We start from the raw sequence: 17316 nt of genomic DNA, 5'->3' as shown, positions 1-17316 counted from the left end.
AGGATTAGAAGTTAGAATTCTATGGGTCGAAAAGCGAGGGGCGGCAGTTAATGTAGATTGGTGGTGTCAAACAGGGGCATTAGGGTTGGCAACAATAACTGGAAAATATTTGATAAAAGTACAGTATAGATAATGTTACTATGTGGTTTTTATTGACATACAGCATGCCAGTGAAAAGATCCTTATATATGATTTAGTGGCCCCCATTCGTATTTGAGTTTGACAGCTTTGGTGTAAGTGACTCAAGAGTTTGCCAGGGTCAAGGAAGAGAAAAAGAGCCTGATAGGTTGAGAAGGATAGGGAAGATCTGTGCACACCAGTAACCATAACAATATCAGTAACTATCCTTGCCTGGCAATATTAAAGTAGAAGACTGCTTGATACAGACCTTAAGATGTTAACTTCTGGTTATCCTCCACAATAGTACCAGCAAGGACTTCTCTTTAAAGCAGTAAAATGGGGAATTTTTGAAAAAAATGACATAATGAAAAATTTTCCACTAGGCTTTTTTTTTTAACATTACCTCATAATTTTCACCACTATGATAGCTACGGTGTGTGCTTTGCTATAAGACTGAGTTACTTTGAGACTTGAAGGTGGCAATTTCAGCCTCTTAAAACCCTCCACCCCATATATAATCATATCCCTATAGTGAGGATGGGGAAGCAGCCTAATTTAAAAAAAGGAGGAAGGGAAGAAATATGGTATAAAGAAAAGCACTAGATTGGAATTAGAGGAGTAGGTTCAAGTCCTGGCTTGAAATTCCTAGGAGCAGTGTTGGGTTATGGGATCGCAGATAGAGAGCTGGAGTAGACCTCAGAGGTCAGTGAGTCCAACTCCATTTTACATAAAGGTAAACCAAGATGAAGGGAGATCAACTTGTCCAAAGGCACATTGCTAAGTTTCAGATGCAGAATTTGAATTCAGGTCCTCTGGCTCTAGAGCCAATGTTATTGCCATCACATCACAGTCACTTCTCTGCACCCCACTTTACTTTTATGTGAAATAGGGGTAATCATATTTGCACTACCTACCCCAAAAGATCTTTCTTCTCAGTGCCTCTTTTCCAATCCATACCTAAATACACATTTGTCTTATTTTAATTTGAAGAAACTGTAAGAAAGACCTTTATGAGACTTTTTCCCCATAAAATCTTCAGAGATGTCGGTAATATATAGTAGGAACACATTGTATCACCTTATGCCATTTCAGTTAAGATCAAATGTGTTCTATATGTATTGATTCAGTGTAGTAGATAAAATATTTGACATGGAGTAATGTATTTTTGTTGTTCACTCATGTCCAACTGTTACTCTATTTTGGTTTGGGTTTTTTTTTTTTGTTTGGATTTTTTGGCAAAGATTCTGGAATGGATCGCCATTTCTCCAGCTCATTTTACAGATGGGGGAACTGAGGCAAGCAGGGTTTGTTAAGTAACTTGCCCAGGATCAGATAGCTACTAAGTGTCTGAAGTTAGATTTGAATTCAGGAAGATGAGTCTTCCTGACTCTAGGCCTGGCATTTTATTCACTGTGCCACCTGGCTACCCCCACCAGAGAGAATATAATATATAATTTATAGATAAGTATATACGTAATTTGAGAAAGAAGGGAGCAAAACTGGGAAGAATAGGAAAGGCTTCCCACTATGGGTGATACCTGCTCTGAGAGGCAGGAGGAGAAGACACAGTACATTCCAGGCATGAGATACTGAGGTGGGAAAGGGAATGCAAAGTCATTGGTTAGAACATAGTATCCTGCATAAAGAAGGTAATTATGAAATGAGCATGGAAAGGTAGGCTGAAGCAAAATGGTAAGAGGTTTTAAATGTCAAGCTGGGGAATTTGTATTTTATCCTAGAGGAAAAAGGGAATTACTGTAAGCTTTTAAGAAAGGGAGTAACAAGCTTAGATTTGTGCTTTTTTTTTGGTCAGCTGGGTGTAGAATAGATTAACGAAGGTAGAGAGGGGAAGTTGAGAGCCCAGTTAGGAGGCTGTTGTAATAGTCTAGGCAAATGATGGTGATGTCTTAACTATGGCAATGGTTGCACGTGAGAAGACAGAAGAGGGGGAAATACACTGAAGAGAGAGGATAAACAATACTTTGGAAGTAACCTGGATTGTGGAGGGGGTGAAGATGGAGATGAGTCAAAGATAACTAGGGTTTTGAACCTTGGTGAATGGGATAGTGCTGAGCTCAATGGAAAAAGGGAAGTTGGTGGGGGGAGAGGGCGATAATGAGTTCCATTTTACACATGTTGAACATTTAGTTGATTTCCAACAGGCATTGAGATTCATCATCCAAACTTAACAGCACCCCCTCTCCCTTGTTAGAAAAACTGTTCTTCATGGACTCCCATGACCATAATTTGCTATTCTATCCTTATATCACACTTACTTCAAAATACTTTCATTGACACATATTTTAGGTTGGTTGCTTCCTGATAAATGTCTACTTAGACATTTAAATCTCATATGTGCCACAGAAGAGTTGCTTTTATTCTATCTGTGAACAGCTGTGGGGAGAATTAATGCTTCTCTTCCCCCACCCCCCCATTTAGCTATTCTAATTTTACTTTTGAACAGCAGAGTAATCTTTGCTTAATCAGTTTCCATAATATAAAGCATTTGGATAACTTGTAAGAACTTGGCTATATAATGAAAAAATGTGCTTTTTATGTCTTATTAAGATATAGACAGCGTGGTGAAGGATAGTTGGGCTGGAATCTGGAAAGTCTGGATTAAAAACCTACTTCCTAACACTGTATGACCCTGGAAAAGTCACTTGGCTTCTAGGTGTCTCACATAATTCTGTAGGGTTTTTCTAAGCCATAAATCTGCTTTGGTGGAAGGGGTTTGCACACAAGGGGTTCTTCAGTGATACCACAAGCAAACTAGGAGAGCAAGGAATAGTTTACCTGTCAGATCTATGGGGAAGAGAAAAATTTATGACAGAACAAGATATAGAGAGCATTATGAGACATAAAATAGATAATTTTGATTATATTAAAAATATTTTGCACAAACAAAACCAATATGAGCAAGATTATAAGGAAAGCAGAAAGCTGGAAACAATTTTTACAGCAAGTATCTCCAATAAAGCCCTCATTTTTCAAATACATAGAGAACTGAGTCAAATTTATAAGAATATAAGTCATTCCCAAGTTGATAAATGGTCAAAGGATATGGACAGTTTTCAGATGAAGAAATCAAAGCTATGTATAGTCATATGAAAAAGTGCTCTAAGTCACCACTGATTATAAAAATGCAAATTAAAACAACTGTGAAGTACCACCTTACTCCTATCAGAATACTCCTATCTGGCTAATGTGCCAGAAAATGGAAATGATAAATGTTGGAGATGATGTAGAAAAATTGGGACATTAATGCATTTGGTGGAGTTGTGAACTGCTCCAACCATTCTGGAAAGCAATTTGAAACTATGCCCAAAGGGCAATCAAAAGCCTTTGCCCCAGCAATACCCCTACTAGGTCTGTATCCCAAAGAGATCCAAAAAAAGGAGGAAAGAACCTATTTATATAAAAATATAGTAGCTCTTTTTGTGGTGGCAAATAGTTGGAAATTGAGGGGATACCCATCAATTAGGGAATGGCTGAACAAGTGGTAAATGCTTGTAATGTAATACTATCAGGCCATAAGAAATGACGAGCAAGTTGATTTCAGAAAAACCTGGAAAGACATGAGGCAAATTGAAGTGAATTGAACCAGGAAAACATTACACAGGAGAATAACAGTATCAACTGTGAATGACTTAGCTATTCCTAGCAATACAATGATCCAAAACAATTCCAAAGGACTCATGATGAAACATGCTGTCCACATCCAGAGAAAGAACTGATGTAGTCTGAACGCAGATTGAAGCATACTATTTTTTGCTTTATTTTTTTATGTTCTTTTTTTTTTCTTTTGGTCTGTTTCTTTCACAACATGACTAATATGGAAAAACTTTTTTAAAAAAAATTTAAGTGAAATTTTAAAAATCAATGTCAGAAATTGGTTTTATATGTAATTGGAAAAATAAAATACTATTTAAAATATAAAAATAAAAAGGGACTCCATAATGGAAAAAATTCATGGATTCCTCATGTATTGAGTTAACATGGCAAAAACACAAATCATCGATATGAAGATAATGTTCTGTTGTTTTAGTTGGGTATGACTCTTCATGACCCCATGGGGGTTTTCTTGGCAGAGACACTGGAATGTTTGCCATTTTCTTCTCCAGCTCATTTTACAGATAAGGAAACTGAGGCAAACAGGGTTAAACGATTTGCTCAGGGTCACACAGTAAGTGTCTGAGGCCAGATTTGAACTCAAGAAGAGACTTAAGGTATAGCACATCTACCTGCCCTGCTATGATATGAAGAAAGTCCTAAGGATGTCTTGCATCTCCAGCAGTTCTCAGTTATTTATAGGCTAAACCAATTCAACAGTAGGTGTAGATATTAGAATCTTTAGTATCAATAATTTTGTCAATTATTGAGTATTTCTTCCACCAATGCAAATTGGAACCTCTCTATGCCTTAGTCTTCGAGAGTTGCTATGGATGAAAATTCACCATCTAGTAGCCACCGTGGTGATGGGAATAAGCTGGTCTTCAGACAACAGGGACTTTGTTCATCACAAGGTTTATGGGCACACAGCTAGAATCATTCTAAAATAGGATAGAATTCAGGTAGACCTCACTTGGGGCAGCTAGGTGGTGATGTTTGTGAGCTCAAATCCAGCCTCTAATGCTAGCTGTGTGACCCTAGGCACGTCTTAACTCTTGTTTGCTTCAGTTCCTCATCTGTAAAATGAGCTACAAAAGGAAATGGCAAACTATTCCAGTATCTTTATCAAAAAAAAAAAATGGGGTCACAAAGAGTTGGACATGACTGTAACTGAACGACAACAAAATTCTCTGTGGTAGACTGTAACTTCCCTAAAGAGAGACTTCTCTTTGTAATCCCCAGTACCTAACACTGTTTTGCACATGGTACAAAGGCATAATACTCATTGGATTGGATAGGGTTGGGTTGGATTGAAACAGATGTTATCTCTAAAATGCAGATCAATTTAATTTGTTAAATATGTGCCTAGCACCATAGGAGAGTACACAATAAATGTATGGCACGGGCTCTACTTCAAAAAATCTTATATTCATGTTGAGGAAAGTAGACATAATAAAATCATATCCTGTTATAAACTGGTAGGGACCACAGACAATCTAGTCCAACCCTTCAGTTTTTATGATAGGAAACAGATCCCAAGAGATTAAGCAATTTGCTCAAGGCTACATGAAACGGTCAAAGATCAAGTGCCAGCAGTTATGGTACAGACAAATGTTCTGGGAGGTCAAGAAGGGAAAAGATCAGTGGGAGCTGCTTAATAAGGGTATTTTGATACAGACTAAACAGGAATGGCAGCTGAAACTCTCCAATCAAGTACTGTGGAGTAGGATTTCAGGAATCTTTCAAAGGATTGGAAAGCTCACTTCTTCTCTAGAACTGTTCAAGAACAGAGGTTCATTATCTGAATCTTTTAATGGCTAATAAGCCCCTCTCCCCCCTTTTTTTGATCATTACAACACCTTCGAAGTAGGTAGTGTAAAAATTTTTTTTCAAGCTTGGTCCCAAAGAAAATGAAAATATTCTACCATCTCTCTTCTTAACAAAAGTAGGAGACTATGGGTATGGAAAACTGTATATGCCATCAGCCTTGGTTGATGACTTGGTTATTTTTCCTGAATTACTTTTTCCCCCTCTTTTTTATTCTTCATTATAAATGTTGAGATGTGCAAATTTAGAGACATCTCCACACCAAATGTTCATATGGACTATTCGTGCCCGACAAGTGGTAGAGCCTTCCTAACTCCTATTAGTCTAATCAGCCATGGTCAGACATGCTCCAACATAGCAATGTCATTTTGGCCCTTCTTGAGAATGAAGCACAGCAACCAATTGTAAATGTAAACGTTACTTGAAAGGGAAGCAAAGATATTTTGTTAGTCATTCACATTTTAGTGTAAATTAATTCTACTTTATTGCTTTCCTCCAAATAGTTAATAGAGAGAAAACTCCGATGGCATAGAAATAACAGAGAGCAGATGCTAAGGAGAAAGGAAGGGTAATATTGGAGCAAGGAGGTATGGACTGGGGAATAATCTGTACCAAAATGACCACTGAAGCCACGTGAGATTCACAGCAATAGATAAAACATCACTTTTTAGATCAACTAGTTCAAAATCTACCTAACTTTACAGTCATTTAACCCATAATTTATCTACCTTGTTTACACGGATATTATAAGAGACCGTAAATTGCCTTGCTTAGAATCAGATATTAGATATTCGTGGCATTCCCCTTACTTGGCTAGTCTAGTATTTGCTTGCTTACTTTGAGAAGAGAAAAACACAAATAACTTCAGGGAATTCAAGATGATGAGTCATAGTAGCGTAGGATTTTTAGAGTTGGAAGACTCCATAAAGGCCACTTAATCCATCTTGATTTTAGAGATGAAAAAAAAAAGGCTCCTTCAAGAGATGGAGTGGCCTGCAACAACTAGCATTTATGTAACACTTTAAGGTTTGCAAAGTGCTTTACAGATATCTTGTTTGATCCTCACAACAACTCTGGGAGGTGGGTGCTTTTATTTTCATTTTACAAAAGTAAAGATTATGTTACTTGCCCAGGGTCACACAACTGGAAAATGTCTGAAGCCACATTTGAATACAGATTTTCCTGTCTATATGTACAGTGTTCTGTCCACTTCACAACCTAGCTGCCAAACAAGCAGTAAATGGCAGAGTTTCAGATACCCTGACTCCCAAATTCAGTTTTCTTTCCACTAAATCATGTAGCAATCCCACATAATCTTCATGCTAGATGGCACAGTGCATAGAGAGCTGGCCTTGAAGTTAGGAAAACCTGAGCTCCAGTCCTTCCTCAGACACTGTGTGATCCAGGGCAAGTCACTTAACCCCTGCTTGCCTCAGTTTCCTCATCTATAAAATTAGGGTAGTAATTGCACCTCCCTCTCAGGGTTGTGAGGTTCAAAAGATATAATATGTGTGAAATGCTTTAAATGCTTTGTAAGCCTTAAAGTGCTGTATAAATGCTTGTGTATTAATAGTATTATTCAGTCTCTCACTTAAGAATTCATGGAAGCCTAAACAGGTATAGAATTTATCAGGTCCTTCTTTTCACATTGCCAAACCTACAACAGACAACTTGGAGAACCTCTACAGTCAAGGTAAGGAATAAACTGTGTATGTTAGGTGTTAGGGCAATCATTTTCCTGTATTAGGTATCCATATCTTCTTTGTTGTTCGGTCTTTTCAGTCCTGGCAAAGATACCAGAGTAATTTGCCATTTCCTTCTCCAATGTGAAATGCTAGCTATTCAAAAATATACTCAAAGAAAGGGAATCCTGTGGATCTATCAGGCTGTGCCTTCACTATTTATGGGGCGAGCTAAAAAGTTGAAGGCCATTTCTAGACATTCTGAAGGTTACAATTTACAGTTTCTATTTCAGCAATGGTAGTGGAAAGCTTTGTTGATAATAAGTACTTTGAGAAGCAGAAATAACTGGAAATAGGAAAAATGGCCCAACACGTTGGTTTTAAAACTGAAACCCTTTGTTTACTTTGTCTCGGAGGCTTTAATTAATATAAATATAGTACCTAGAAGCAGGAAAGTCAGGTTTCAATTCAATACCAGGAAAAAACTTATTTAATAATGTTCACCAACCAAAAGCAAAATGAGCTACTTCAGGAAGTTACTCATTTGTGGAGAGGTTATGTGGCAGGGGATTTCCCTTTTCAGGTATGGGTTGAATTAGAGTCCAGCGCTTCTTAAATTGTGGGTTGCGACCCCATATCGGGTCACGAAAAATTTGGCAACAGTCAAAGTTTTCTGAATGTGCAACCACCAAAAATTAATTAAAAATCAAATTTGTCATGAATCTGAGGTGTTTCTGGTAACGATTGCCAGTGCTGTATCTTGCAATTCACTGCAGCCTTGGTTTTGAACACAAAGCATGCGTACTTTGCACCGCAAGTACCGTTAGGCCACACAATGCCAAAACTCTGCCAAAACAGGAAAAGAGGTCCAAGTTCAAGAAGCCCTGAATTAGATCATACATTTAGAGCTGGTAGGAACTTTACAAGAAATCTAGTCTGACCTCATCACCATTTCCCTTCATTTTGTAAAAGAAGTGACTGAGGCCTAGAGAGATTAAATGAAATGACTTGTTCAAAGTCACACAAGTAAGTAGCACGTGAAATATTTAGGATTGAAACCCAATTCCTCTGAATCCAAAAACTGCCCTGCACTAGACTTGTCTCTGAGGTATCATTCAACTCTGAGAGCCTATGATTCTAATCTCATTAGAACTGGAATCATTATTACAAAATCCCACATTCCAGAGAAGCCTTTCCTGATCCTTCTTAACGCTTGCCCCTTTCCTCTGTTGATTATTTCCAACTTAGCTTGTAAATATCTTGTTTGTATGCAGCCGTTGTACATATTGCTTAACCTCTCAGTGTCCTAGGCATCTCTCTAAAACTACAGATTATTGACCAATTAATAATGTGTGGTGGAAGGATTTTCCATGATAGATGACCGTCTAAATGAAGAGCTACATTTTACTTTCACAAAAGTTTGAGAATGATTTCAGGTCAAAGGTGCACCTGACATGTAACAATTCCCTATAATTTTCTCTTACTTAAAAACTATATGACATGATCATTTCCTTCTCTTCTATGAATCTCCAGCCTTATTTGGGTGCCAGCAATTTTAAGAGGCATGGGTACATTTTTAGCATGCTTACTTTCATTTCCTAGAATAGCTTAAAGGACTAGTCAGAGCTATGATAAATTTAAAAGTACATATATACAGCTTAATTTTAATTTTGTTTCTGTATGCACAAAACACAAAAACTTAAATAAGCAGTTTGAAAGCCACTACTCTTTAGAAGAGGACTCTCAAATTATTGCTTTAGCCATGTTATACATACCAATTATCACGACATGCTGTCTCATAAAATTTTATTTGTCTGTGGTCTATCATAAAATTTTTTCAAAGTTTTAAAAATAGAGGCTTGAGTGTGGGAAGTTTATTTTTATTTGGTTCATTTTCATGGCAACTCTTTCCATGGCCTTAGGGTGCCCCTAAAATTTAAAAAGTTATACAATAAATGTCATAGTGTATGTAACATTTTGATTCAAGGAGGAGTTAACTGAGCAAATTAAATCAGCCTACTTTGAGATTGTCATGTGCATAAAGTAGATTTAGGGCTTTCCTGGCAAAATGATGATTGTAGGGGATCTGAAAGTTATTTGAGTTGAACTGAGTAAGAAGAAGCCTTTGGTTCAAATTAAAGGAGAGAGAATTTAGTCAGCACATCAGCGAAGTTTTCCCAATAGAAATCGTGAAACTATTTCATAAAAAATGCTCTGGGGGAGTTGGGAAAGCAAATAACTGAGGCTAGAGGGAAATGTGAACTAAAGCTTGTCTTACTTTCATATCGATCTTCCATTGACATTGACTCTTAACGCTCTAGTTTGAAATCTGCATCTCTTCACAAGTAGAGCCTGAACATTTCATTAGAGTGCGCTTCCAGAAAATGTATTTTTTGAAGTGATATAACTTTTCTCAGCCTTAATTTCATCTTCCATGAAATGATGATAATGATAGCACGTTCCTCCCAGGGTTATTGTGTAGATCAAATGAGGTTATATGTGTAAAGTGCTTTGTAAACCTTAAAGTGCTGTGTAAATGCTATTATTTTGATAGCTATTACTGAAGGCAAATATTTATTGAGTACTCAGTCATCTTTTTTTGTATTCCAAAAGATTGTGGATACGAAGACTCATTCTGGAGAGAAAAGACATACATAGCTAGGACCTTTCAAATTGAAAGATCTCTTCTCATGTGCAGAAAAACAACTGTAAGATGGGAATAACAGTAAATGTCTGACCTCCATTATTCATAAAAAAATTTAAGACTTAACCAAAGTTAATTTTTTAAAAATTAACTGTTTTATTTTTTAAAAATATAAACTTTGAAAAATCAAACTATTCTTCCCCTAATTTACAGCATAATCTTTTCATCCTTATCTTCTTGACTAAAAAAATTATTTTTCCAACTGAACACTGCTCACCAAATCCTAAAGTTTTCCATGAAAAGCTTACTTACATTGGAGTTTCAGGGCTGGTGACTAGAGGCACATTCTTTTAAAATTTTAAATTTCGACTTCTTTGTCTTTCTTGTCTGTACTAATCAGAGACTCAGGGCCATGAGCCAAACCATGAAACACCAAGTGGAAAAAGGAATCAAATGGGGAAAAATGTCTATTTGACTTTTCAGTGATCTGATCCCGTCTAGTGAAATCCGTAGACAGGAGTATCAGGATCCTGAAAGCAGGAATTGGAAAGGAAGACAGTCCCTGAGATCCAAATGAGATCTGGGCTTCTTCCTAGCAAACATGCCACCAGAGCAGGCAAAGGGGGTGCCTTGGAGACTATCTACAAAAGCCTTAAAAAAGCAGAAGAGGTAGAGCAAAAGGGAAGAGGAGAAAGGAAGCAGAAGCAGGAGCTGCAGCAAAGAAAGTCCCCAAAGGCCAGGAAAGCTGCCCCACCTCTGTCCTGTAAACTTGGATTTCCATATATTAGATTATTCAAGGTACATTTTTTTAAAACATAGTTTCTTTGGTTTCTTCAGTGAGGCTATGGCAGGGGTAAGATACTCCCTTCTTTTCATGGTTAATGGCTTGGAAATCACCAAGTTTCTTTTCGAAACTATCAATCCCAAAAGAAAAAAAAGATATTTTGAAGTTTAAAGAATAAATCAGAAGAAATATGGCCATCAAGGCAACTGTTATCTTTTGCAGACTTTAGGAATATAGCTTACAGCTGAAAAGCAGCTGTGATTTGAAGACAAATGGAACATGAAAGAATCTAGGATACAATGAATGAGTGTTGCAAGAAAACTGCCTTACCCATCTACCTCCCCTCTCTTTGTTTCCCTGGATCTAGAGGAAAGTGTAGGCTGGGGAGTTGCAGAAGAATAATGAGCAAAGGCAATAAGGGAGTGTTATAAAGAGTATGTGAATTAATGGAGGAAAGAAGGGGGTTTTTTTGACTGATGATATTTTTAGCAATAGCATTTAATCTACATCATCAAAGGCTCTTACAAATCCATTATCCTACTTTGAAGGCTTGGGAAATAGAGGGCATTTATTAAAAATCACAAGAAAACAAATGCATATATTCCAGTATGTCAGTTTTTGTAAAATATAATATAAAATGCTATAGAGTATTTTCTAAATAATGAGTAAAAATGGCTGAGTGAGGACCTTTAAATATCCTACCTCAAAGACAGATTTAGAACAAGTGTTTTTATGTTTTTTTAGTCTATTGAGAGAAGGGTCATGAATCTGGAGCAGGAAAGGACTTCATAAACCAAGTAGTCTAATTTTCTCATTTTAAAGATGAGGAAACTGAGGCCCAGGGAAGTCAAATGACTTGCCCAGGCAATGTCAGAGGAAAGACTCAAACACAGCATCTCTGATTCCAGAGCCAAGATGCTTTCCACCTTGCCACTCTGACTTTATCATAGAACATTAAAAGTGTAAGTCACCGTAGAGGTCATGCTTCCAACTCTCTCATCTCACAGCTAAAGAAACTAAGACTTAGAGGTTAAGTAGGCCATTGGAGTTCATGCAGTTGGTTATACTAAATGGTGAAGTATTTTGAAATCCTGAACTTAAAAGTATTTTTTTAAAGCAAAGTAATGTAAATATACTATCACAGGGAAGATGGGCAATGTTTTTCTTGCTGCAAGGGAATACTTTCAACTTAGTTTCAAATATGGTGATTCCAGCGTTATTTTCATGCTCAAGAAATGTAGGCTGTTTTTTGAAATTGATATTTTCTCTATATGTTTAGTATTATTCTCAGGACTGGCCAACGAGGGCCCAACCCCAGGAGCACATGAATGTTTGGTGAGTGTGCTTCTGATAATGCAGAATGGAGAGTTCCATTCTCCACTTTAAGGCATGCACAGTTATTCTATTAACTGTTTCTCGTTCATTCACTGAGTGGTAGAAGAAAGGCTTTTTGATTAGCTTCTGACACTGAAATGAGCATACATTCCAAAGGTCCCATTGACTTGACCTTTTTCTCTTTCCTGTGTGAATATGTTTGTCAGGAGGTAATAACTGCTTAAGCCTTTGGATATGGAGAGTGTGTGACTGATGGGGAGAGTGATTAACACCCTAATATTTTTTAACCAGTTAGCATCATTTAGCTTTTACACAGAGATATTTACTGAGAAAAGAAGCAAAGGACAAACATTTCCCCCAAAGAGCAGGAACATATTTCCCCCTCTACTACCTTGTTCCTTGGGAAGAATGGGTTTAGATTTAAAGCCAAATCTAAAAGGCGTTCAACCCTACCAAGTTCACTTTCCATTGGGTCATGGTTGTTAGGCAGGGTGGCTCTCTTGCTTACAGGAACTTGTATATTGGCTACAGGGTCAGTCTACTTCTAAGCTGGCTTCTGGTTACTCCTCTTCAACCTTTCTTTTTTTAAAACTTGATAGTATTTTGTTTTTTCCAATTACATGTAAAGATAGTTTTCAGCATTCATTTTTATAAGATTTTGAGTTCCAGATTTTTTCCTTTCCTCCCTTCCTCCCTCCCCAAAACAGCAATCAATCTGATATAGGTTATACATGTACCATCATGTTAAACATATTTCCACATTAAAGATGTTGTGAAAGAAGAATCAGAAGAAAAGGGAAAAACTATAAGAAATTAAAAACAACAACAACAAAAAAGTTAAAATAGTTGGCTTCAATCTGCATTCAGATTCCATAGTTCTTTCTCTGGATGTGGACAGCATTTTCCATCATGAGTCTTTCACAACTGTCTTAAGTCATTGTATTGCCGAGAAGACCTAAGTCTACCAAAGTTGGTCATCAGACAGTGTTGCTGTTACTGTGTACAATGTTCTCCTGGTTCTGTTCACTTCACTCAGTATCAGTTCGTGTAAGTCTTTCCAGGTTTTCTGAAATCTGCCTGCTCATCATTTCTTATAGAACAATTGTATTTGATTACATTCATGTACCACAACTCGTTCAGCCATTCCTCAATTGATGGGCAACCTTTCAATTTCTAATTCTTGGCCACCACAAAAAGAGCTGCTATAAATATTTTTGCACATGTGCTATAAATGTTTTTGTACATTTTGTACATTTTCTCTTTTTTGTGATCTCTTTGGGATACCTACCTAGTATTGCTATTGTTGAGTCAAAGGGTATGCACAGTTTTATAGCCCTTTGGGCATAGTTCCAAATTGCTGTCCAGAATGGTTGGATCAGTTTACAACTCCACCAACAACGCATTCCCATTCCAATTTTCCCACATCTTCTCCAACATTTGTCATTTTCATTTTCTGTCATATTAGCCCATCTGATAGGAGGGAGATGGTACCTCACAGTTGTATTAATTTCTCTAATTCATAGTGCATTTTTTCATATGACTGTAAATAGCTTTCATTTCTCCATCTGAAAACTGCCTGTTCATACCCTTTGACCATTTATCAACTGGGGAATGATTTGTATTCTTATAAATTTGACTCAGTTCTCTATATATTTGAGAAATGAGGCCTTTATCAGAAACACTGGCTATAAAAATTGTTTCCCAGCTTTCTGCTTTCCTTCGAATCTTGTTGCATTGGTTTTGTTTGTGTAAAACCTTTTAAATTTAGTGTAATTAAAATTATCCATTTTGCATTTCATAATATTCTCTATCTCTTGTTTGGTCACAAAATCTTCCTGTCTCCATATATCTGACAGGTAAACTGTTCCATGCTTCCCTAATTTGCTTATGGTTTCATCCTTTATGTCTAAATCATGTAGCTATTTCAATCTTGTCTTGGTACAGGGTATAAGATGTTGGTCTATGCTTAGTTTCTGCCATACTATTTTCCACTTTTCCCAGTAGTTTTTGTCAAATAGTGAATTCTTATCCCAGAAGCTGGAGTCACTGGGTTTATCAAATAGTAGATTACTATAGTCATTTACTACTGTGTCTTGTGCACCTAACCCATGCCACTGATCCACCACTCTATTTTTTAGCCAGTATCAAATAGTTTTGATGATTGCTGCTTTAAAATATAGTTTTAGATCTGGTATGGCTAGGCCACCTTCCTTTGCATTTCCTCCCCTTAATTCCCTTGATATTCTCGATCTTTTGTTCTTCCAGATGAATTTTGTTATTATTTTTTCTAAATCTGTAAAATAATTTTTTGATAGTTTAAGTGGTATGGTACTGAATAAATTAATTTAGGTAGAATTGTTGTTTTTATTACATTACCTTGGCCTGCTGTAATAGTAATTAAGGTGGGACTTTTTGCTGTTGACCTTTAATGATTCTGGCCTTTGTTTGAATGGGGCAGATAAAGTGGGATGTTTTTGTATTTCTCAGCACTGAGACAATTGGGAGTCATTGATTTGTATCTCATGTGATATTGGGGGTGAGGAACTTCTCCACACCCAGCCTGGGTGAGGTCAGGGTCCTTGGGGGCCCTGAACAGGATATATAAGGGCAGAGGTTGGTGTTCTGTCTCGGAGCTCTGAGCCACAGCAGGAGTGGCAAATGTGACTCTGGGCAGCCCTTGTAATGAGCAACCCGGCTGAAGACTCAGATGTTGATAACTACAAATTGTATTTGGTCTGTAATTCAAGGTGCTGGTTTTTTCCCCTGAACTAAGTAAATGATATTTGTATGCTGGCTTAAAGTAAGATTGTTAACCCTTTAACATTGCTTTCCTTAAATAAAGCAGATCAAAAGGACCTGGGCTTGCAGTGTTCTGTGAGCTGGTTGTTGTTGGTTTTATACCCCCCACAGCAGCTGCTAGCCGGATTGTTGAAACACCTGCCCATGAGCAATTGGTATTTTTCCAATTGTTTAGATCTGACTTTATTTGTGTAAAAAGTGTTTTGTAATTGTGTTCACATAGTTCCTGGGTTTGTCTTGGCAGGTAGACTCCCATATATTTTATATTGTGTACAGTTATTTTAAATGAAAGTTCTCTTTCTATGTCTTGTTGCTGGGCTTTGTTAGCAACATATGGAAATGCTGATGATTTATGTGGGTTTATTTTATATCCTCTGACTTTGCTAAAGTTGTTAATTATTTCAAGTACTTTTTAGTTAGTTCTCTAGGATTCTCTAAGTATACCATCATATCATCTGCAAAGAGTGACAATTTTGTTTCCTCATTGCCTATTCTAATTCCTTCAGTTTTTTTCTTCTCTCATTACTAAAGCTATCATTTCTAATACAATACTGGATAATAGTGATGATAGTGTTTCACCCCTGATCTTACTGGGAAAACTTGTCCCCATTATATATAACACCTGTTGATGATTTTACATAGATTCTACTTATTATTTTAATGAAAACTCCATTTATTCCTGTGTTTTAAAAGGAATGAAAGGGTGCTGTATTTTGTCAAAAGCTTTTTTCTGCATCCATTGAGATAATCATATGATTTCTGTTAGTTTTGTTACTGATATGGTCAATTATGCTGAAAGTTTTCCTAATATTGAACCAGCCCTGCATTCCTGGTATAAATACCACCTGATCATGTTGTATTATCCTGGTGATGGAATGCTGTAATCTCTTTGCTAATATTTTATTTAAATATTTTGCATCAATATTCATTAGGGAAGTTGGTCCATAATTTTCTTTCTCTGTCTTGGCTCTTCCTGGCTTAGGAATCAGCACCATCTTTGTGTCATAAAAGCAATTTGACAGTGGTGCTTCTTTGCCTATTTTTCCAAATAGTTTATATAGTATTGGAATTAATTGTTCTTTAAATGTTTGGTAGAATTCACTTGTAAATCCATCCAGCCCTGGAGATTTTTTATTAGGGAGTTCATGGATGGCTTGTTCAATTTCTTTTTCTAAAATGGGGTTAAGTATTTTATTTCCTCTTCTGTTAATCTGGGCAATTTGTATTTTTGTAAATATTTATCCATTTCATTTAGATTGTCAGATTTATTGGCATACAGTTGGGAAAAATAGCTCCCAATTATCACTTTAATTTCCTCTTCATTTGTGGTGAATTCCTCCTTTTCATTTTTTATACTAAGAGTTTGGTTTTCTTCTTTCTTTTTAAAAATCAAATTAACCAAAGGTTTATCTATTTTATTTTTTTTAAATAAAGCCAGTTCCTAGCTTTATTAATTCAATAGTTTTCTTACTTTCAATTTTATTAATCTCTCATTTGATTTTTAGAATTTCTAATTTGGTATTTAATTGGGAATTTTTAATTTATTCTTTTTCTAGATTTTTTTAGCTGCATGTTCAATTCATTGAGCCTCTCTTTCTCTACTTTACTTATGTAAGTATTTAGAGATATGAAATTTCCCCTAAGAACTGCTTTGGCTGCATCCCATAAATTTGGTATGTTGTCTCATTATTGTCATTCTGTTTGATGAAATTATTGACTATTTCTATGATTTGTTGTTTGACCCACTCATTCTTTAGGATTAGATTATTTAGTTTCCAATTAATTTTAATCTATCTTTCCATGGCCTTTTATTACATGTAATTTTTATTGCATCATGATATAAGGATGCATTTAATATTTCTGCCTTTCTGCCTTTGATTGTGAGGTTTTTATATCCTAATACACAGTCATTTTTTGTGTAGGTGCCATATACCGCTGAGAAAAAGGTATATTCCTTTCTATTCCCATTCAATTTTCTCCAGAGATCTATCATATTTAATTTTCCAACTTCTATTTACCCCTTAATTTTAAAAATATGGATTGCTTCACAAATTTGTGTGTCATCCTTACACAGGGGCCATGCTAATCTTCTCCAATTTCAGTGTATGTGCTGCTGAAGCAAGCACCTCTTCAACCTCTCAAAGCTCATAACCTTTCAAAGCTTCAGCATTTGAAAGGCTGTAACTATCTCTAACAATCATTCACTTAAGAGCAGTAAAAGACATGGAAGAGGCAAAGAACTGAGGCACCATGTATTTGTGGATCACACATTAGCCTGGTTAGTGGGGCTGGCAACAACATTGCTGCCATCCCTGCTTCAACTTCCCTCCCCAACCAAAGGCTTTTTTAGGGTGGGGGGGGACATTGGACTGAGTTTCCCTGTCTTGACCAGGCTAAAATGCAGTGGTCACTCAAAGGCTTAATGCTACTGACTGCGATAGTCACCTGCTCTGTTTCTAATCTAGACTGCTTTGGGCCTCTTTAGGCAGCCTGGTGGCCCTGTGCTCCCAGCC

The 17316-nt window shown here is 36.7% G+C and overlaps 1 pseudogene; it reads right to left on the bottom strand.

Moving 5' to 3' along the window:
- Nucleotides 1-16832: 16832 nt before the first annotated feature.
- LOC118852534 lies at nucleotides 16833-16929 on the bottom strand (annotated as a pseudogene).
- Between the last annotated feature and the right edge of the window lie 387 nt (nucleotides 16930-17316).

Source organism: Trichosurus vulpecula, chromosome 5 (assembly GCF_011100635.1).
Source record: "Trichosurus vulpecula isolate mTriVul1 chromosome 5, mTriVul1.pri, whole genome shotgun sequence".
Classification (NCBI taxonomy): Eukaryota; Metazoa; Chordata; class Mammalia; order Diprotodontia; family Phalangeridae; genus Trichosurus; species Trichosurus vulpecula.
The sequence above is the reverse complement of the archived record's forward strand: the minus strand, read 5'-3'. Positions and strand labels throughout refer to the sequence as shown.